The 18,225-nt window shown below is 35.5% G+C and overlaps 1 long non-coding RNA gene across 1 annotated transcript; it reads left to right on the forward strand.

Moving 5' to 3' along the window:
* The first annotated feature begins 16 nt into the window (after positions 1-16).
* LOC309864286 lies at positions 17-17,998 on the forward strand. Its single transcript, XR_014311433.1, has 2 exons — positions 17-413; positions 17,618-17,998. It is a non-coding gene; the product is annotated as an uncharacterized lncRNA (long non-coding RNA).
* Positions 17,999-18,225: the final 227 nt, after the last annotated feature.

Raw genomic sequence — 18,225 nt, forward strand, 5'->3', positions numbered from 1 at the left:
CCCTCTCTTAAAAACTGTTCTGAAGTTGCTCTGGGAAGCTCTCACTAAGAAGGACCCCTGGTTTTGATGGGAGGCTTTCCAAAGTTGCTTTAACTCGAGTACGCAGGTTGTTTTCAAACTAAGGGCGAGTTTTATCGTTTTTGAAAAAACTGGAACTTTTTGTGAAGGCCCTAATAGATAAAGATGACGTTGAATTAGCAAATCTATAAAATCACCTTTGTAGTGGATTATAGAAATAATTGAGAACAAGGAGACAGGTATAAAGAACAAGAACTTTCGAAATAGGGGTTTCGGCTGAAGGGTTCCATTTTACATCAGCCGGAGAAGCCAAGAGAATTCTCTGTTTTGTTTGGTTACATAGTAACAAGGAAATCCTGGCTCACAGTCTAGAACTTGCTGACGTGAACAATTTGGTAAGGGCGTCCTTAAAATCACACTAGATTTTTAGTAGAAATTTTAGTTGTGAAATATGCATATATGAATGTATCCTGTATGTGCACATTTTAAATAATAATAAAAGAATACCCTCGTACTCACTACGGAGCTGAAGATGCAGAATACCAGTATTTTTGAAGCCTTCTCAAAAGTCGTCTCCATCCCCCCTCCCAGACAGAAATAACCATTATGCTAAATTTTGTATTACTTATTTTGCATTTTGAACATAGTTATATATGTATGATTCCCTAAGAATATGTTATCCTTATTTTTTATAATGAATCACACAGCATTTTCCCCTCCAATTTCTTTTTTTCACTACACATTTGTGTTTTGAGATTCATCTATACACGGATACATTTCACATAGGCTGGCACATCACCATAACACCTGTTATTGTTAGATTTTAAAATTTTTGTCTGCCAATAGCATCTCTTAATTTGCGCCTTTAATTTACATTAATCCCCTTGCCAATGAGCTTGTGTATATTTATAAATGCTTAGTGGCTATTTGGTTTTCTGTGCAATGCCTGTTCTCAATTTTAACTCACTTTTTATAGGCTTGTTGCTTTTGGGAATTAATTTGTAGATGATCTTTATATATTTTTAAAGCTTAAATACTTCTCTTCTTGTTGGTTATGTGTTTCAAATAGCTTTTCTCAGTTTATGGATTGTCCTTTAACTTTCTATGGTATCTTTTGATAACCAAAAGCTGTATATTTTAAGTACTGCTAGTTGTAACAAATTTTTACATTATAATTTCATCCATTTTGCTTTCTTATTTGTAACAGTCTTCAAACCTGAAACTATAGGATATTCTCGTTTATTTTCTAAAAGTTTTAAAGTTTAATTGTGAAATATTTTTAGACAGAAAAGTATAAATAAAATAATGAGTATGTTATAGGCTTTGTTGTTTTTGGATATTAATTTATAGGTAATCTTTATATATTTTTAAAGTTTAAGTACTTCTCTCTTGTTGGTTATATGCACTCAACTCTGCATATTGAAAAATTCAGCAAGACCTTCTTTCTTATGATTCTTTTTTTTTTAAGATTTTATTTATTTATTTGACAGAGAGTGAGATCACAAGTAGGCAGAGAGGCAGGCAGAGAGAGAGGGGGAAGCAGGCTCCCTGCTGACCAGAGAGCCCAATTCGGGGCTCAATCCCAGGACCCTGAGATCATGACCTGAGCCAAAGGCAGAGGCTTAACCTACTGAGCCACCCAGGCGCCCCTCTTCTGATTCTTCTCTAAAATTACCTTAATTAGAAGCGCCTGGGTGGCTCAGTGGGTTAAAGCTTCTGCCTTTCCGCTGGGATCAAGCCCCAAATAGGGCTCTCTGCTCAGCGGGAAGCCTTCCCCCTCTTTCTCCCTGCCTGCCTCTCTGCCTACTTGTGATCTCTGTCTGTCAAATAAACAAATAAAAATCTTTATTTAAAAAATTGCCTTAATTAGTCCTGGCTGTTTGTTCTTTCATATAAACTTTAGGATGATTCAGCCAAGATCTATAAAAAACCCTATTTGGATATTGAGTGGAATGAGTTTGACTTTATTGATTATTTTACCCACAGGCCTGGGAAATAAGGAGAAGGATCTTTATTGCTAATGCCAAAAAAGAAGTGGAAACGGTTTTGCTAGTAGCAAGACAAAATCAACCCCAAGGATCTTGTGGGGTAGAGACTATTATAATAATAATAATAAGTAAATAGGAGAAGACAAAGGCACCTATTAGTTTAATACATTAGAACAGTTCTCAACAAGAATTCGATGAACAAAATTTGTATTTTTCCCCCATTTTTCCCTGTTTGGATATTTTTTTCTCTCCCCTTTGGGAGCTCAGTGACCACCCTGATGTAACATATTTGAAATGTCCATTTACTACATAAAATCAATTTATATGCAGCTCCCACTTTTTCCCTTCTGGGAATCCCTCTATTGGATGAATGGCATATTCCTTCAATGCTAGTTTTTAGTTGAAATACATGTAAAAAATAGCCAATTGAATTTGCCACAAATTATAGCCATCCTATATTTGAAAAATGTCAGGATTTAGTATGTAAAAATATTTGTGATCATTACAACAAAACATTGTCCCCATACCTTCCAATAATCAAGAAATCCACACGAAAACACTTTGAACAATGATGACATTGTCTCTATTTGATATTTCAACATTTCTTGCCATTAGGAAGGGACCAACAGAACAGTCAGAGTTTTAGGATGGGGCATTAGATGCAATCCCAATCCAATTTATAAATACCATTTTGCATTGAATCTGATAAAAATCATTCAATGAGAATCTATTTACCCTAATTTATTTATGCTGTCAGGCATAATCAAACAGTTTGTAAGAAGTAGGCATACACTGATATAAAATAAAACATGCTTTCTTTCATTCAACATCAGAATATTTATTAATATAATAACTTCCATAAACATATTAGAGTCAGGAATAATGATTATTTCAAAAAATGCAGGAAAAAAACTAGGCCCTCAGGACTGGTACTCTTTTACTTTGATTTATTAGGATTCTATACTACTGAAATCTTACTTTAGAATTTCTATTTCTGTCAATTTTAAAATTGGTAAATTGGTGACAATAATTGTCACGAGAGAGAAAGTTATCTAAATGTTTAAATTAAAGCAAAAAATGAATTTGCATCCTGAAATTCCCTACTGCACTGTAAAAGATTAGTGTCTCCTTGATGGCATGGATTTTGCCCTTTTTATATGTTCAGAGTCAGCAAAAGTTGTTGACATAACAAGAATGCAACAAATAATTTATTCAGGGGATAAAAGAATTAAAGACTAAGAGGTTACTTACTCATTATTATTTAATCCTACTTTCTGATATGTATTGTTTGCTCTAGTCCTAGAACTGTCCTCACTGTCATCTGAATACTTCGTCTTTTCTTCCATCCAGTCCCTGCAGTTTCATTAGAATCTTCTAGACATATTATGTCATCTCATATCTTTGTTCATCACTCCACTTACCTGACATGTCTTCTCACTTCCTGTCTATTTCCTCTCCATTCAAGTTAGAGTTCTTTTTTGCAAGATATAGAAACTGAGTTTGGCACATGAAGCATAAATAGAACTTATGTGAAAGGTTACAGAGAAGAGCAGAAAGGTGAAGTCTAGTAAATAAATCAATGGGCGGGAACACAGAAGGGCAGGACAACTGGGATGACAGCTTCCTGCAATGGTACGGATTAAGACACTGATAATTTCAAGTGTGCACTGAGCTCTCAATGTTTGTGACACCACCATGAAGAATCTCTCCATTCTGCCTGTATTGTTTGCCTTAGTTCTTCAAGATTCAAATCTTTGGTTGGAAAAATTTGATGAGCTAAGCCTAAGTTATATGTCTGTATCTCCTTAGCATCCTTAAAATGGAAGTCAGTCCTTTTGGCTCCCTTAATGAGAAGTCACATGAAAGACACACACTATGGTTTTCCTCCAAAACCAGGATTTTTGGATTCTAGAGCCAACAAACAAACAAATACAGTAAATCTCAAAAGTTCAATTATCTACTACATTATGCTTCAATGTCCATGTCAAGTCTGCCTTCTTTAATGCTATTGTACTATGTACAATGTAATTATTACTACATACCTACATTAATAACTATTACATTATAGGCAGTATTATAGAACAGCAATAATTTCTTCATTAATTAAATTGTCATACCATTCTTTATATTTTCCTATATAATGATGTAACTAGGCTATCTCTTGACATCACTTGGGATGCAAAGACTATAACTCCCAAGAAATCCCCTGAATATAACGCCAAAGCCTCTACCAGCTGATAGCAGCAGATAATTCAGAAATACAAACTCTTACCCATCACCCTACTGCTCTAATTTTTCACCATGTGTACCCAGATTTCTTGAGTATCTACCAGTCTTGACAACAAAGAATCCAGTCTAACTCTACCTTACATAAATTCATGACTTGTGATATGAGTCAAAGAAGAAACTGGTGTTGGCAGTTCATGTCTCTAACTTAGAGCTGTGTAAATTCTCTGACCTTGTAGTGACCATAGGGGCTAAGGTGCCTTCTTTACTAATTAGTAGAGACTGATTTAGGATTTACTCACACCCTAGTATTAAACTCAATGTAGGTAATTCTCAACTGCTACAGTCTCAATGTTTGCATCCCTTCAAAATATGTTGAAATAAAACTACTCGGGTGATGGTACCAGGAGGTGGAGACTTTTAGAGGTGGGGACTTTTGAGGTGATTAGGTCATGAAAGCAGAACCTTCATGAATGGTATAGTGCCTTTAGAAAAGAGGTGCCAGAGAGACCCTGTTTCTCTTCTAACATCTGAGGATAAAATAAGAAACCTATAACCCAAAAGAGGGCTTTCACCTGACCATGCTAGCACCCTAATCTTGAACTTCCAGCCTTCAGAACTGGGAGAAATAAATGCTTCATGTTTATAAATCATCTGGTTGACATATTTTGTTAAAATATTTTGTTATAGTCCTTAAGCAGACTGAGAAACCAACTAAACAGGCCAAGTCCCTTTGACCAAAGCTCTTTTCATTTCTGATTGAAGCACTGGGCCAGGTCATGGCACTGCAAGTGATGGAGATGGGGGAGAACTCCAGTGTCATTACTGTTCCACATAGAGGTGGCAGAGCATTAAACTCTGGCTGATTGGTGCTGGTAGACTAAATGCACTGTTGACTAGATATGGGCCATCTCTCCTGGCAAGACCCTGTTCCATGGGGCCGTGAGACAGATGCTTGTCTTTAATTGAAACCTGGGCCAGCAGAAAGATATGGGACTTCCTGCGTGGGGCAACTACTCCACAGGTTGATACATAGCCTATCAGTGTTTTGAGGGAAGGAAGTTTCATGTACTAGGATCAAGTACATTAATTTTATGCCGAATTAGCCAACCCCCAAATTTTGTACTACCTGAAGTCCAGATTTTATAGTTATCTTCTAAGGCATTGGATTTTGTTTTATTTTGTTTTTTCCTTTCCTGAACGAAACATAGATTCCTTAACCAAACTGACCTAACCTTTCTTCTGCCACAAAACCATCATCTCCTAACATTTAAAAAAAAAAAAAAAAGAGCAGTTTGCAAAGTTACTAAAAAAACAAAAACAAAAAAAGTCTGTTATTGCTTAAGATAGATGAGCCTACTCATCCTCTATTTATGTAAGACAGAACACAAGTAATTTTTCTCAACAGCATGCTGCAAGGTGATTTTCTGTGCCTGCTTATTCTAAGAAGTAGCTGGCAATTTCTCTTGCTAAAAGTGTAAAGGAAAGAACATGTACTTATTCTCTGATAAAATATCCCTCTATTAGAGAACCCAATTAAAAAGGAGGTCTGTGCCTTGTACATCTTTTTTACCTCACATAATGTCAAGATCCATGAGCACAGACACAAAGATGTCTAATTCACTGCTGGGTCTCCTATATCCAGCATGAAGTAGGTGCATGTGGTAGGATGAGCGATGGTCCCCTAAGAGAACTAACTCCAAATCTTCTGAAAATGTGAATGTTACTTTACATGGCAAAAGAGACTTTGCAGATATGATTAAGTATCTTGAGATGAAGACTGTCTGCATGGGCCCTAACTATCATCACAAATGTCCTGATCAAAGGCAGGGAAAGGGAAATTTGAAAGAGAAGGAAACGTGGCAGCTGAAACAAAATGCTATGTTGCCAACTTTAAAGATTGGGGAAGGGGCTGCAAGAAAAGGAAGGAAAGGAATGCAGCTCTAGAAGCTAGAAAAGGCAAAACAGATTCTCCCGTAAGCCTCAAAAGGGAGAGCTACCAACAAAGCTAACACCTTGATTTCAGCCCAGTGAAATTAACTTCAGCCTTCGGAATTCCGGAACTGCAAGAAAATAAATGAATGCTTTTTTAACCAACCAAGTCTATACTAATTGCTTCCAGCAACTAAAGGAAACTAACATGGCGCTCAAAAAATGTGTTGAATAAATAAAGCAATGAACAGCAGGGCTTCAGTAAATGTTACATTAATTACGAGACAGCAGGTTGGTCTAAAAATAGTGTGTGAAAAGAAAAACGGTAGATGTACCATTTACTCTTCTTTTTATTGTGGACATTAAAATGTTTTTTTGGATGTGAGAGAATCGTCACTAATTGTCACTAACCTGAACTGGGGTTTTCATTCATCAAATATTATTCTGGTTGTTTTGGAAGTTTTGTTTTGTTGAGATTGCTCAATACGTTAATTTTATAATTGGTTTTGATTATGCATTTATAAACAATTTTGGGGGGCTGCCTACTGTCAGAATACATCATCTCAGAAGAAACATCTGCCTTCTAGGAGCTTGGTATCTAGAAAATACAGAGACACACGTTGTGTGGTTTATATTAATTATCCATTTACCACTGAATGGGCTACTTCAATTATATTTGTAGATGTCTATATTTTCAAGAGTTTGTGTTCCCGTAAGATGGGCTTTCCTTCATTCATCCTTATATTTTTATAGCACCTGGCCCAATGACTTTCGCATAGCAAGTCTTCAAATATGTTTCTTTAACTGAATGTGTCTAATGGCCAGAAATTCATTCTTTATTGACTAAATAAGGAATAAAGTACTATGCATCTATGTGTGTATGCATGTTCACTCCTGTATGTGATACTTGGTGGTCTGCTTCTTTCAAAATAAATTCTTTGAGTAGGATGCTTAATCATCTTTTAGAATAACAAAATGCAACAATAAAAGCAGAACTTACCAAATTACCATTTTTTATTTCATAGCAAAGAAATACACATATATTTTCTAAATACTCTCTTAACATTTTATGATTCATTAGAAAAATATAATGTGCTCCCAGAAAGATTAGAAATAGTTTTACGCATATATTTTAACTGCTTTTATATGTTTAGAACTTGTTCTAGGTATGGAATATCTTTATTTTGCAATATTAATTTTTCTATTTTATACAACTTGTTCAGGAAAAGTATAAAAGAAAATATCAAAAGAATGAGAAAATATTGACTTTAAAAAATATTTTCCAGATGAGTGTCAATGATACTTAGTCCATTTAAGAAAACAAGATAAGGAGATTTTAGATTGGGTTTACCAAGAAACAGAATATATTGGCCTCTCCCAAATTTTTCTCCAACATTTCTGGTTCAATTTTGATTCTCTCCTATATGTGTCCAAGCTCCCTAGATGATTGTTATCTTCCTCATTCTCCCTGGGGGTATTTTTGTCTCCAAGTCTGAGATTTCTTTTCCCTTGAGCTCTTACTGTAGGCAGGTTTGTAATTCTGAAAATTCTGACTGGAGGTACCTGTTTGGGTTCATTGGCTCCCCTTAGATTAATTCAGGCTTGCATCTACTGGGGCTTTGTTGGAGTTATGGCAACTCATAGAATTTTAGAGTGTGACAGGATATTAATGTTCAGCAGGACAGCATTTCTCTTTGTAGAACAATCTCTTCTACAACACTCCAAACACATGGTTACTATAGTTTGCTTGGCAACAACCAAAAATAGGCAACTGATGCCCACAAAGTCAGAATAACTTGCTGCAAAGTTTCCCTCAAACTAAGCCAAAACTAAGCTTATCCCTTCCATAAATTGATCCTAGCTCTTAGGAGCTACAGAAAATACTACAATCCTTCTTCTACAAGAAAGCCCTAAAAATATACAAATATACTTCTAATTTTCTTTGCAAGTTTTTTTTAGAGAGAAGTATTTGACTTCTTTAAAAATTCTCTGTGACTTTGTAGCCAGTGCAGAATATACTCTATTTTTCTGTCAATTTAGTCTGAGAAGTCAGTATCAAGAGGAAAAGGAAAGCTTTAATTTCTCATATGAGCTTACTTTAAATATCAAGTTTCTGATTAACACAATACTGGGTAAACCAACCAATGTTCATAGCCCCCTTCCCAAATACATAAAAATGCTGAGCAAAATGTAATTCCGAACTATTTGGTTTTAATATATAACAGAGTAGAGAAAGAGAGAGAGAGAGAGAGAGTACTTTCAAGTGTCTAAAACAGAGAATTTGGGGCACCTGGGTGGCTCAATGGGTTAAAGCCTCTGCTTTCGGCTCAGGTCATGATCCCAGGGTCCTGGGATCGAGTCCCACATCGGGCTCTCTGCTCAGCAGGAAGCCTGCTTCCTCCTCTCTCTGCCTGACTCTCTGCCTACTTGTGACCTCTGTCTGTCAAATAAATAAAATCTTAAAAAAAAAAAAAAATAAATAAAACAGAGAATTTGAAGCCAAACAACAAAGGCAACAATACAATTAATAATAGCAACAACCCATTAGACACAGGCAGTTTTAGAAGAACCACTGAAAACTGTTCAAAGAAACAAGATTTTTACAACCTTCTTGAGGATAGTTGCTGGATATGTGCTGAGCAACCTGAACCAGTTCAAGATGTAGAGCAGCTGTAATGTGCCACAAGCTTTCAGAAAAAGTGAAATGAACAAAAGTGCTTAGTTGAGTTAATGACACAACCATTGTGGGTACTGAGTTTCATGACCATATGTTTATGGTAAACATTTTGTACTTTTTTAGTACTGTACATTATACAAAAGTGAGTTTATATAGTCATTTGAAATGTTAAAGTTGAAACACTCCAAAACACAAAAAAATCTAAGGAGAACTCCACACTTAATTTTGGGGCACCTGGGTGGCTCAATCGGTTAAGCATCTGCCTTTGGCTCAGGTCATGATCCCAGAGTCCCAGGATCCAGCCCTCTGTGGCTAGGCTCCCTGCTCAGCCAGGAGTCTGCTTCTACCCCTCCCCCTGCCCTCTCTCTTTCTTCCTCACTCACTCTCTCAAATAAATAAACAAAATCTTAAAAAATAATAATACAAGGAGAATCTTGGAGGAATCTGGGGAAACTTGGTAAGCAGCTGAAGCAGGTGTAATTTTGGCTTTTTAGATATTTTATTAAGTTTTTATTTTAAAATCTGTTATAGTTAATAGTGTTATATTAGTTTCAGATGTACATATAGTAAGTCAACAATTCTATACATTACTCAGCACTCATCATGATAAATATACTCTTAATCTACACCTTAAATATATATATATATATATATATATCTTAAAATATACTCTTAATTTATACTTTAATTATACCTTCACCTAGTTTACCCATCCTCCTACCCATCCCTACTCTGGTAACCATCAGTTCTGTAGTTAAGTCTATCTCCTGATTTCTCTTCTTTTCTTTTTTTTTTTTTTTAAGATTATTTATTTATTTATTTGACAGAGAGAGAGATCACAAGTAGGCAGAGAGGCAGGCAGAGAGAGAGGAGGAAGCAGGCTCCCTGCCGAGCAGAGAGCCCGATGCGGGACTCGATCCCAGGACCCCGAGATCATGACCTGAGCCGAAGGCAGCGGCTTAACCCACTGAGCCACCCAGGTGCCCCTTCTCTTCTTTTCTTTTATTCTCTTTTGCTCATTTGTTTCTTAAATCCCACATATTAGTGAAATTATGTGGTATATGTTTTTCTTTAACTTATTTCACTTAGCATTACACTCTTTAGCTCCAAGTATGTTGTTGCAGGTGGCAAGATTTCATTTTTTATGACCGAATAATATTCTATTGTACACACACACACACACACACACACACACACACACACACAGTTTCTTTATCCATCCCTCTATCAATGAACACTTGGGCTGCTTCCATCAGTTAAATGGGATTGTTTTCTTAATTTTTTCCTTCTGATCCATTATTAATATACTGAAATGTGATAGATTTCTGCACATTATTTTTATATCCTGAAACATTACTGAATTCATTTATTAGTTGCAGTAGTCTTTTGGTGTTTAGGGCTTTCTATACATAGTAAAATGTCATGTGCAGATAGTTACAGTTTTACTACTACCTTACTAATTTGAATGCCTTTTTATTTCTTTTTGTCTGAATGCTGTGGCTTGGACTTCCAGTACTATGTTAAATAAAAGTTGTAAGAGTGAGCATCCTTGCCTTGTTCCCACCTTAGGGGAAAACTGCAAGTTGGGAAAAGCTGAGGATATCCACTGAGGATAATGCTAGCTATGGGTTTTTTGTATATGGCCTTTATTATTTGAGATCTGTTCCCTGTAAACCTACTTTGTTGAGGGTTTTTTGTCAAATGCTTTTTCTGCATCTATTGAAATAATGATATGGTTTTTATCCTTTTTCCTATTGATGTGACACATTATATTGATTGATTTATGAAGATTAAATCACCTTTGCATCACAGGAATAAATCCCACTTGATTGTAGTGAATGATTTTTTTAAATGTATTGTTGGATTTTTCGGCTAGACTTCTATTGAGGATTTTCACATCTATGTTTATCAAACATATTGACATGTATTTCTCTCTTTTTCTCTCTCTCTCTCTCTTTTTTTATTTATTTTTTTTTTTTTTTGGTGGTGTCTTTAACTGGCTTTGTTATCAGGGTAATACTGACCTCAAAGAATGAATTTGGAAGTTTTCCTTTTATTTTCTTACAATAGTATGAGAAGAATAGGTAGTAACTCTTTAAATGTTTGGTAGAATTCACGTGTGAAGTCCTCTGGCCCTGGACTTTTGTTTGTTGGGAGTTTTTTGATTATTGATTCAATTTCATTGCTGTTAATCGTTCTTTTCAAATTTTCTATTTCTTCAGTTTTGGTAGATGATATGCTAGGAATTTTGGTAGATGATATGCTAGGAATTTATGCATTTCTTCTAGGTTGTCCAATTTGTTGGCATATAATTTTTTTACAATATTCTCTTACAATTGTTTGTATTTCTGTGGTGGAGTAGTCATTTCTCCTCTTTCATTTGTGACTTTGTTTGAATCCTGTCTCTCTCTCTCTCTCTCTCTCTCTCTCTGTCTCATGTGTCTGGCTAGACGTTTATCAATTTTGTTGATCTTTTCAAAGAACAAGCTCCTGGTTTCATTGATCTGTTCTTTTTGTTTGTTTGTTTCTATATCATTTATTTCTGCTTTAATCTTTATTATCTCCTCCCTTTTGCTGCATTTTGGTTTGTTTGCTCTTTTTTTAGCTCCTACAGGTGTAAGGTTAGGTTTTTTATTTGAGATTTTTCTTGCTTTCTGAGGTAGGCCTACATTGCTATAAACTCTCCTCTTACAAATGCTTTTGTAATTTCAAAGATTTTGGATTGTTGTGTTTTCATTTTCATTTGTTTTCATGTATTTTATTTTATTTCTTCTTTGATTTCTTGTTTGACCCATTCATTGTTTGATAGCATGTTATTTAACCTCCTTATATTTATGCTCTTTCCAGATTTTTCTCTCGGTGGATGATGTCTAGTTTCATGTCACTGTGGTCAAAAAAGATGTATGGAATGAGTTATATCTTTCTTAATTTGTTGAGACTTGTTTTGTGGCCTAATATGTTGTCTATTCTGGAGAATGCACCATGTGCAGTTGAAAAGAACGTGTATTCTACTGTTTAAGGATGGAATGTTCTGAATATATACCTGTTAAGTGTATCTGATCCAGTATGTCATTCAAAGTCACCGATACTTTGTTGATCTTCTGTTTGGATGATTTTTCCATTGATATAATTTGGGTGTTAAAGTCCCCTACTATTATTCTATTACTATAGATTACCTCCATTTATATTTGTTATTAACCATTTTATATATTTGGTGCTTCCATGTTGGGTGCATAAATATTTGCAGTTGTTATAACCTCTTGTTGCATTGTCCCCTAAATGACTAGTGTACTTCTTTGTCTTTAATTACAAACTTTGTTTTAAAGTCTATTTTCCCTGATATAAGTATTGCCACTCTAGCTTTCTTTTGCAATTCATTTGCATGATAAATGTCTCTCTATTCCCTCATTTTCAATCTGCACACGGTTTTAGGTCTGAAATGAGTCTCTTGTAGGCAACATATAGATGAGTCTTGTTTTTTTATTCACTCTGTCACCCTATGATTTTTGATTGGCGCATTTAGTCCATTTATATTCATAGTAATTATTGATAAATACGTATTTATTGCCATTTTTTACTTGTTTTATGGTTGTTTTTAGTTTTCCTCTGATTCTTTCTTCTCTTTCTCTCTTTCATGGTTTGTTGGCTTTCTTTAGTGGTAGGCCTGAATACCTTTCTCTTTATTCTTTGCGTATGTGTTACTGGTTTTTGTTTTGAGGTTACAATTAGGTTTGTATATAACATCTTCTAAATATAGCAGTCTATATGAAGTTGATGGTCACTTAAATTTGAATTCATTCTTAACTCCTCCACCTCCCACGTTTTAGGTACATGGTGTCATATTTTACATTTTTTTAAAAATTTTCTGAATCCCTTGACTAATTTTTACAGATACACTTACTTTTACTGATTTTGTGCTTCCAAATTTTTATACTCTCACTTATGATCTTTCCTTTCCACTTAAAGAGTCCCCTTTAACATTTCTTATAGGGCTGCATTAGTGGTCATGAACTCCTTTTGTTTTTGTTTGAAAAACTCTTTGTTTCTCTTTTTATTTTAAATAATACTCTTGATGTATAGAGTATTCTTGGATACAGTTTTTTTCCTTTCAGCACTTCAATCATATCATACCATTCTCTTCTTGCCTGTAAAGTTCCTGCCAAAACTCTCTGATAGGTTTATGGGATTTTCTTATATATAACTATCTTCTTTTCTCTTGTTGCTTTATAGGTTTTTTTTTTCCTTTATCACTACTTTTTGCCATTTTAATTACTATGTGTTTTGGTGTGGATCTCCTTGGGTTGATTGTGTTGGTGGATTTCTCTGCCTCCTGAATCTTGATGTCTGTTTCCTTTTCCAGATTAGGGAATTTTTCAGCTATTTTTCTTTAAATAAATTATCCCCTTTTTTCTCTTTTCATCTTCATGGATCCCTATAATGCAAATGTAATTATGCTTGGTGGAGTTGCTGAGTTCTGTAAGTCCATTCTCATTTTGCATAATTCTTTCTTCTCCTTATGCTCAGCTTGATTACTTCCCATTATTCTGTCTTCCAGGTCACAAATCCATTCTTCTGCTTCATCTTACCTATTTATTCTATCAAGTGTATTTCTAAATTAATTTATTTTGTCTCATCTCTGATTGGCTCTTTTTTTTATCTCATTGTTAAGGGTCTCATTGATGTCTTCCACTCTTTTCTCAAGCCCAGTGAGTATCCTCATGATCATAACTTTAAATTCTCTATCTGGCATATTATCTCTGTTTCCTGTAGTTCTCTTCCTGTGGTTGTTTCTGTTCTTTCACTTGCAAGACATTCCTCTTTCTCCTCATTTTGTCTAACTCTATGTATCTGTTTATGCATGTTAGGAAACTCAATTACATCTCCTGCTCTTAAAAATAATAACCTTATGAAGAAGAGTTCCCCTAGTGCCCTGAAGCACAGTGTCGCCTGTTCACCAGAGCCTGTGCTTCCAGAAGTGTCTCCTCTGTATGTTACATGTGCCCTACTATTGAGTTCTGGCCACTTTTTCCTTCAGTCCGATTGTCCAATTGTCTGCAGAGGCTGTCTCTGCCTGTTATGGGCAGTGCTTGGTCCCTGGCTGGGTAGGGTGCATTTTAAGAAGGTGTGCACTGGCCAGCTTACAAAATGAGACCTGCCCTGCTGCCTCTACTGTTACTGGAACTGAGGTCCCATGAACCGCACAGGTTGGGAGATGAGGTATTGGTGAGGGTGCACCAGTCTTCTAGGGAAGGGGGAACCATATCGCCACAACTGAGGCAAGCATGGCTTGGAAGGATGGACCCCCTGAAGCAAGATTTGGGTGGGGGTTAGTATAAGCAAGTTATGTAAAAAGTGTGGAATCTACACTGGTTCTCGCAGGTAGCTATGTATTCATGATGGGTGGCTGGGGTAGGAAAAGACATCTGCCAGCTCCTTTGTTCCTGCAAGGTCTTCCCATGATCCCTGCCTCTCTAGGCCAAGCTCTAGGATGGGTACTTCCCTCCCCTCTGGCCCTGGCATTTTTCCAAGTGCTGTTTCCAGGCTATATCCCTGCAGGCTATTTGTCATGCTGTCTCTTTAAAGTTGAGGACTCCGCTTTTTAAAAAAATTAATTAATTAACTTTCATTTTTTAGATTTAAATTCAATTAGCCAAGGTATAGTACATCATTAGTTTTTGATATAATGTTCAATGATTTATAAGTTGAGTATAACACCTAATGCTTATCATTCTAATACCCTCGGGACTTTCTCAGAGCCAGAACCCCTGATTTTTAAAATTCTAGACTTTAAGTCCCATTAGTTGTAAGAACTCACAAGATTAGGTCCCCTCGATTTCAAAGCCAAATATTACAGGGATTTGTTTTCCCTATGTGGACTCCTGAGTATGATAGTCTGTTTTCCTGCTCTTCTCCTAATCCTTTGGGGTAGCTCCCTACCCTTCACAGACAGCCATGTTTCTTTTTACTCCCAAACAGTGTCTGCAACTTTCCTACTTTCTCTGATATGGCTTCTTCTCTTCCTTCAGTTGTATAGTTTGTTCTGCCTTTGTTGGATCATTTTCTGATTACTTACACTGATGTGAGAGTTATTTAGTTGTATCCATGGGACAAGGTGAACTTAGGGTCCTCCTACTCTGTCATCTTCCCAACCTCCCAAAGCAAGTATAATTTGAAATAGGTTTCTTATGAAACTCTTCTCTGATAAAGCATGTCTACTCCTTGTCTGAGCTATTCTATTTTCTTATGAATCCCCACTGATTAAATATTTACCTTAATATCACTGCATATAAGCTGTTGTGCCTTCAGAAAATATCCCAAGACACCTCCTATGTTTATATTTAAGTTATTTAGGAACTAATACTCTCAGAAGTTGGGGTGAAAAGGGTTGTGGTGGTAAGAAGAGATTGGAGAGTGACATTGGAATCTGGTAAGTGCTGATAACATCATGAACTGAGGTACAAAAAGTATCTGATTGAATGTAGACAATTAGGTACCTTTCAGTTAAGTCCAAACACAAAGCTTTGGGAGTCAGGGGGTATAGACATTTTATTCAAAGTTGCCTAAATATTTTCTGAGTTAATAATGAATTTTATACTGCTAATCCCTCATAGACACTAAGAAAATATATTAGGTGAAGAGGCTAGTCTTATAAAATCATGTGTGGCCTTCTAATATGTCACACTAGAATCCATGTGAGATTCAGACAAAGAAAAAATAATAGCACTCAATGGTCACAAAAGCAATTTTCATTTCTGCAAAGGACAAAGGACATGGCATTAAAATGACTGATAATATCCAGTTCAGGCAAGGACATAGAATATGGACACTCTTAAATATTATTGGTGAAAATATTAGTTGAGAGAAGCTTTCCAAAAGACAATTTGGGTACACCTGGTAAAAATTATTCTTTGTGTGAGCTATTTGTAGCAGTCTCTCCTACAAATTACACCTATATTGGGCGAGCTATACATGTAAGTAAATGACAGGAAAGATATCCACGTATATTTTTTAAGAAAAATGATGTTGCCAAGCTATGTAGATGGCTATAGAAATAACATTTATGTCTGTATAGTTTTCTATCACTATCCTATGAAATTACCACAAATTAGTGGTTTAAACAACACAGCTTTATTATTTCACAGTTCTTTAGGTGAGAAGTCAGACTTGGGTCTCCTTAGGGTAAAGTGAAGGTGTCAGCAAGGCTGCCTTCCTTACTGAAGGTTCTAGGGGTGATTTCATTTCTTTGATTATTCAATCGTTGGCAGAATACAGTGTCTCACCATTAAATGAGTTGAGGTCTGCAGTTTTCTGCTGGCTGTAAACTGAAGACAGATTCCGGTTTCTCATTCCATTGCATTTTTTGGCTCGACCCCTTTTCTTTATTTTCAAAGCCAGCAAAGACATGTCAAGTCCTTCTCATGTCATAGTCATCTGACTCACTCTTCTGCTTTTCTCCTCCACTTTTAAGGACTCATGAGATTGTTGTAGGCCCAAGTTAAGAATCAGGATAATCTCCCCACCTCAAGATCCTTAACCTTAATCACATATACACTTTTGTCACAAAAGGTAACATAGTCATAATATGCATATATATATATATATATATATATATATATATATACACACACACACATATACATACACACACACACACACACACACACAGAGGTGAGGAAAGGGAGAGACAGACAGAAGGAGAACAACATTGACAAAAACAAAAAATAAATATGTATTCATATAGAACAAGTTTCTAAAAATAAATATACCAAACACTTTCAACTGGTTATTTCTGGGAATTGGCTTTTCAGTTTCTATATATACATTTTTAAAATTTTTTAAAAAATTTCAGTGTTCCAGAATTCTTTGTTTATGCACCACACCCAGTGCTCCATGCCCTCCATAATGTGCCCTCCATAATACCCACTACCAGGCTCAAGAGTAGTTTGCTTATATACAAAAAGCATACATTAATTTTTGCACTGAAAAAAGTAAAAAAGTAATAAATTGACCAATTGGCCTCAAGACCCTTGATATAAATCACTTACTACATCTCCTAATATAAACACCTAGGGAAAGAAACAGTCTCTAAGTAAAATCAATGCTCCTTGAATTATTCATCAAAGTAAATTGGCAGACACTTCACCACAGGTGTTATAAGCTCTGAACTGAAGAAATTAACCTTTAAACTAGTAATTGGCTGATTTGTGGCATATCTAAATATGCTTAGTATAAAATGACTATATTAGTATTACTACTAATAACACTAAATACTCCTGCAATGGTAGTTACAAGGAAAATATTAAATTGTTTTATATTATAGTGACTTATAAAGCTATAGTTTCAAATACTTTTAAAATTCAGAAAACTATTTTATAATGTGAAGTAGGGAGAACAGATAATATTATCATCATTTTTTGGCAGGGAAAATATTCAAAAGGCCTAGGTAAAACTTCATGAAGTTCTAATAACTCAAAATTATGCAGAACAAAAATAAGTTCTTGGGTGTTCTATTTTGGGAACTATGTATAATGTAAAAATAAATACAATTTCTTCCTTAATGAAATTAACAGTGTAGAAAGGTGTTAAGACATGCATGTGGGTGGTCACACTTAATGCAGAAAGTTATTAGCATTATAAAAAGAGTATCAGTGAAGTATTAGAAGAGTTCGAGATAAGTAGATTGCTTGAGTATGAGATCATTAGGGAAATGTAATCAAACAAGCAATATTTGGATTGGGCCTGAAGTAATACATATTGTGTGATTTTCCATAAACAGGAACTGAAGCAGGGTGTGAGAATATAAGCCAAGGACTGAACGAGAATGGTCTTATTAAAAGCAGTGACAAGGAGAAGCAAGAAAGAAGCGAGTCATTATGTTTAGAATTAACAACAGAAGACACATGAGAGAAAAGAATCCAAGATGACTCCAATTTTCTATTCTGGATACATAGAATAGTGGAACTGTTAGCAATACTCACCGGAAACATTTCCTCTCCTTCCATTACTTCCTGAACCTTCTGTGAGATGGTTACTACTCCAAACACTCCTTAGGAATTGCTTTTTCGAGGTCTCTAGTGATCTCCTTGCACCTCCAGTGATCTCCTTGCACCTCCAGTGATCTCCTTGCACTAAATATAATAAAAATAAAAGTCACTATCATATTTGATTTCTTGGCCGCATTCAGCTCTAGAGTCACCTCCATCTGTCTTGAACACTTTCTTCTTCCTTCTTAACTCCACAGTCTGCCGCTTTACAAAAGACAATTCATGCAAAGGGCACCGCCCTTAACACTCATGCACACATGTGCTCAAAATATATTAGCTTAGTCCTGTGATTATTCCTATTACTTAAAAAAAATACTTTATTTATTTGACAGAGAGAAAT

The sequence above is a fragment of the Mustela nivalis genome, assembly GCF_964662115.1.
Source record: "Mustela nivalis genome assembly, chromosome: 5".
Lineage (NCBI taxonomy): Eukaryota > Metazoa > Chordata > Mammalia > Carnivora > Mustelidae > Mustela > Mustela nivalis.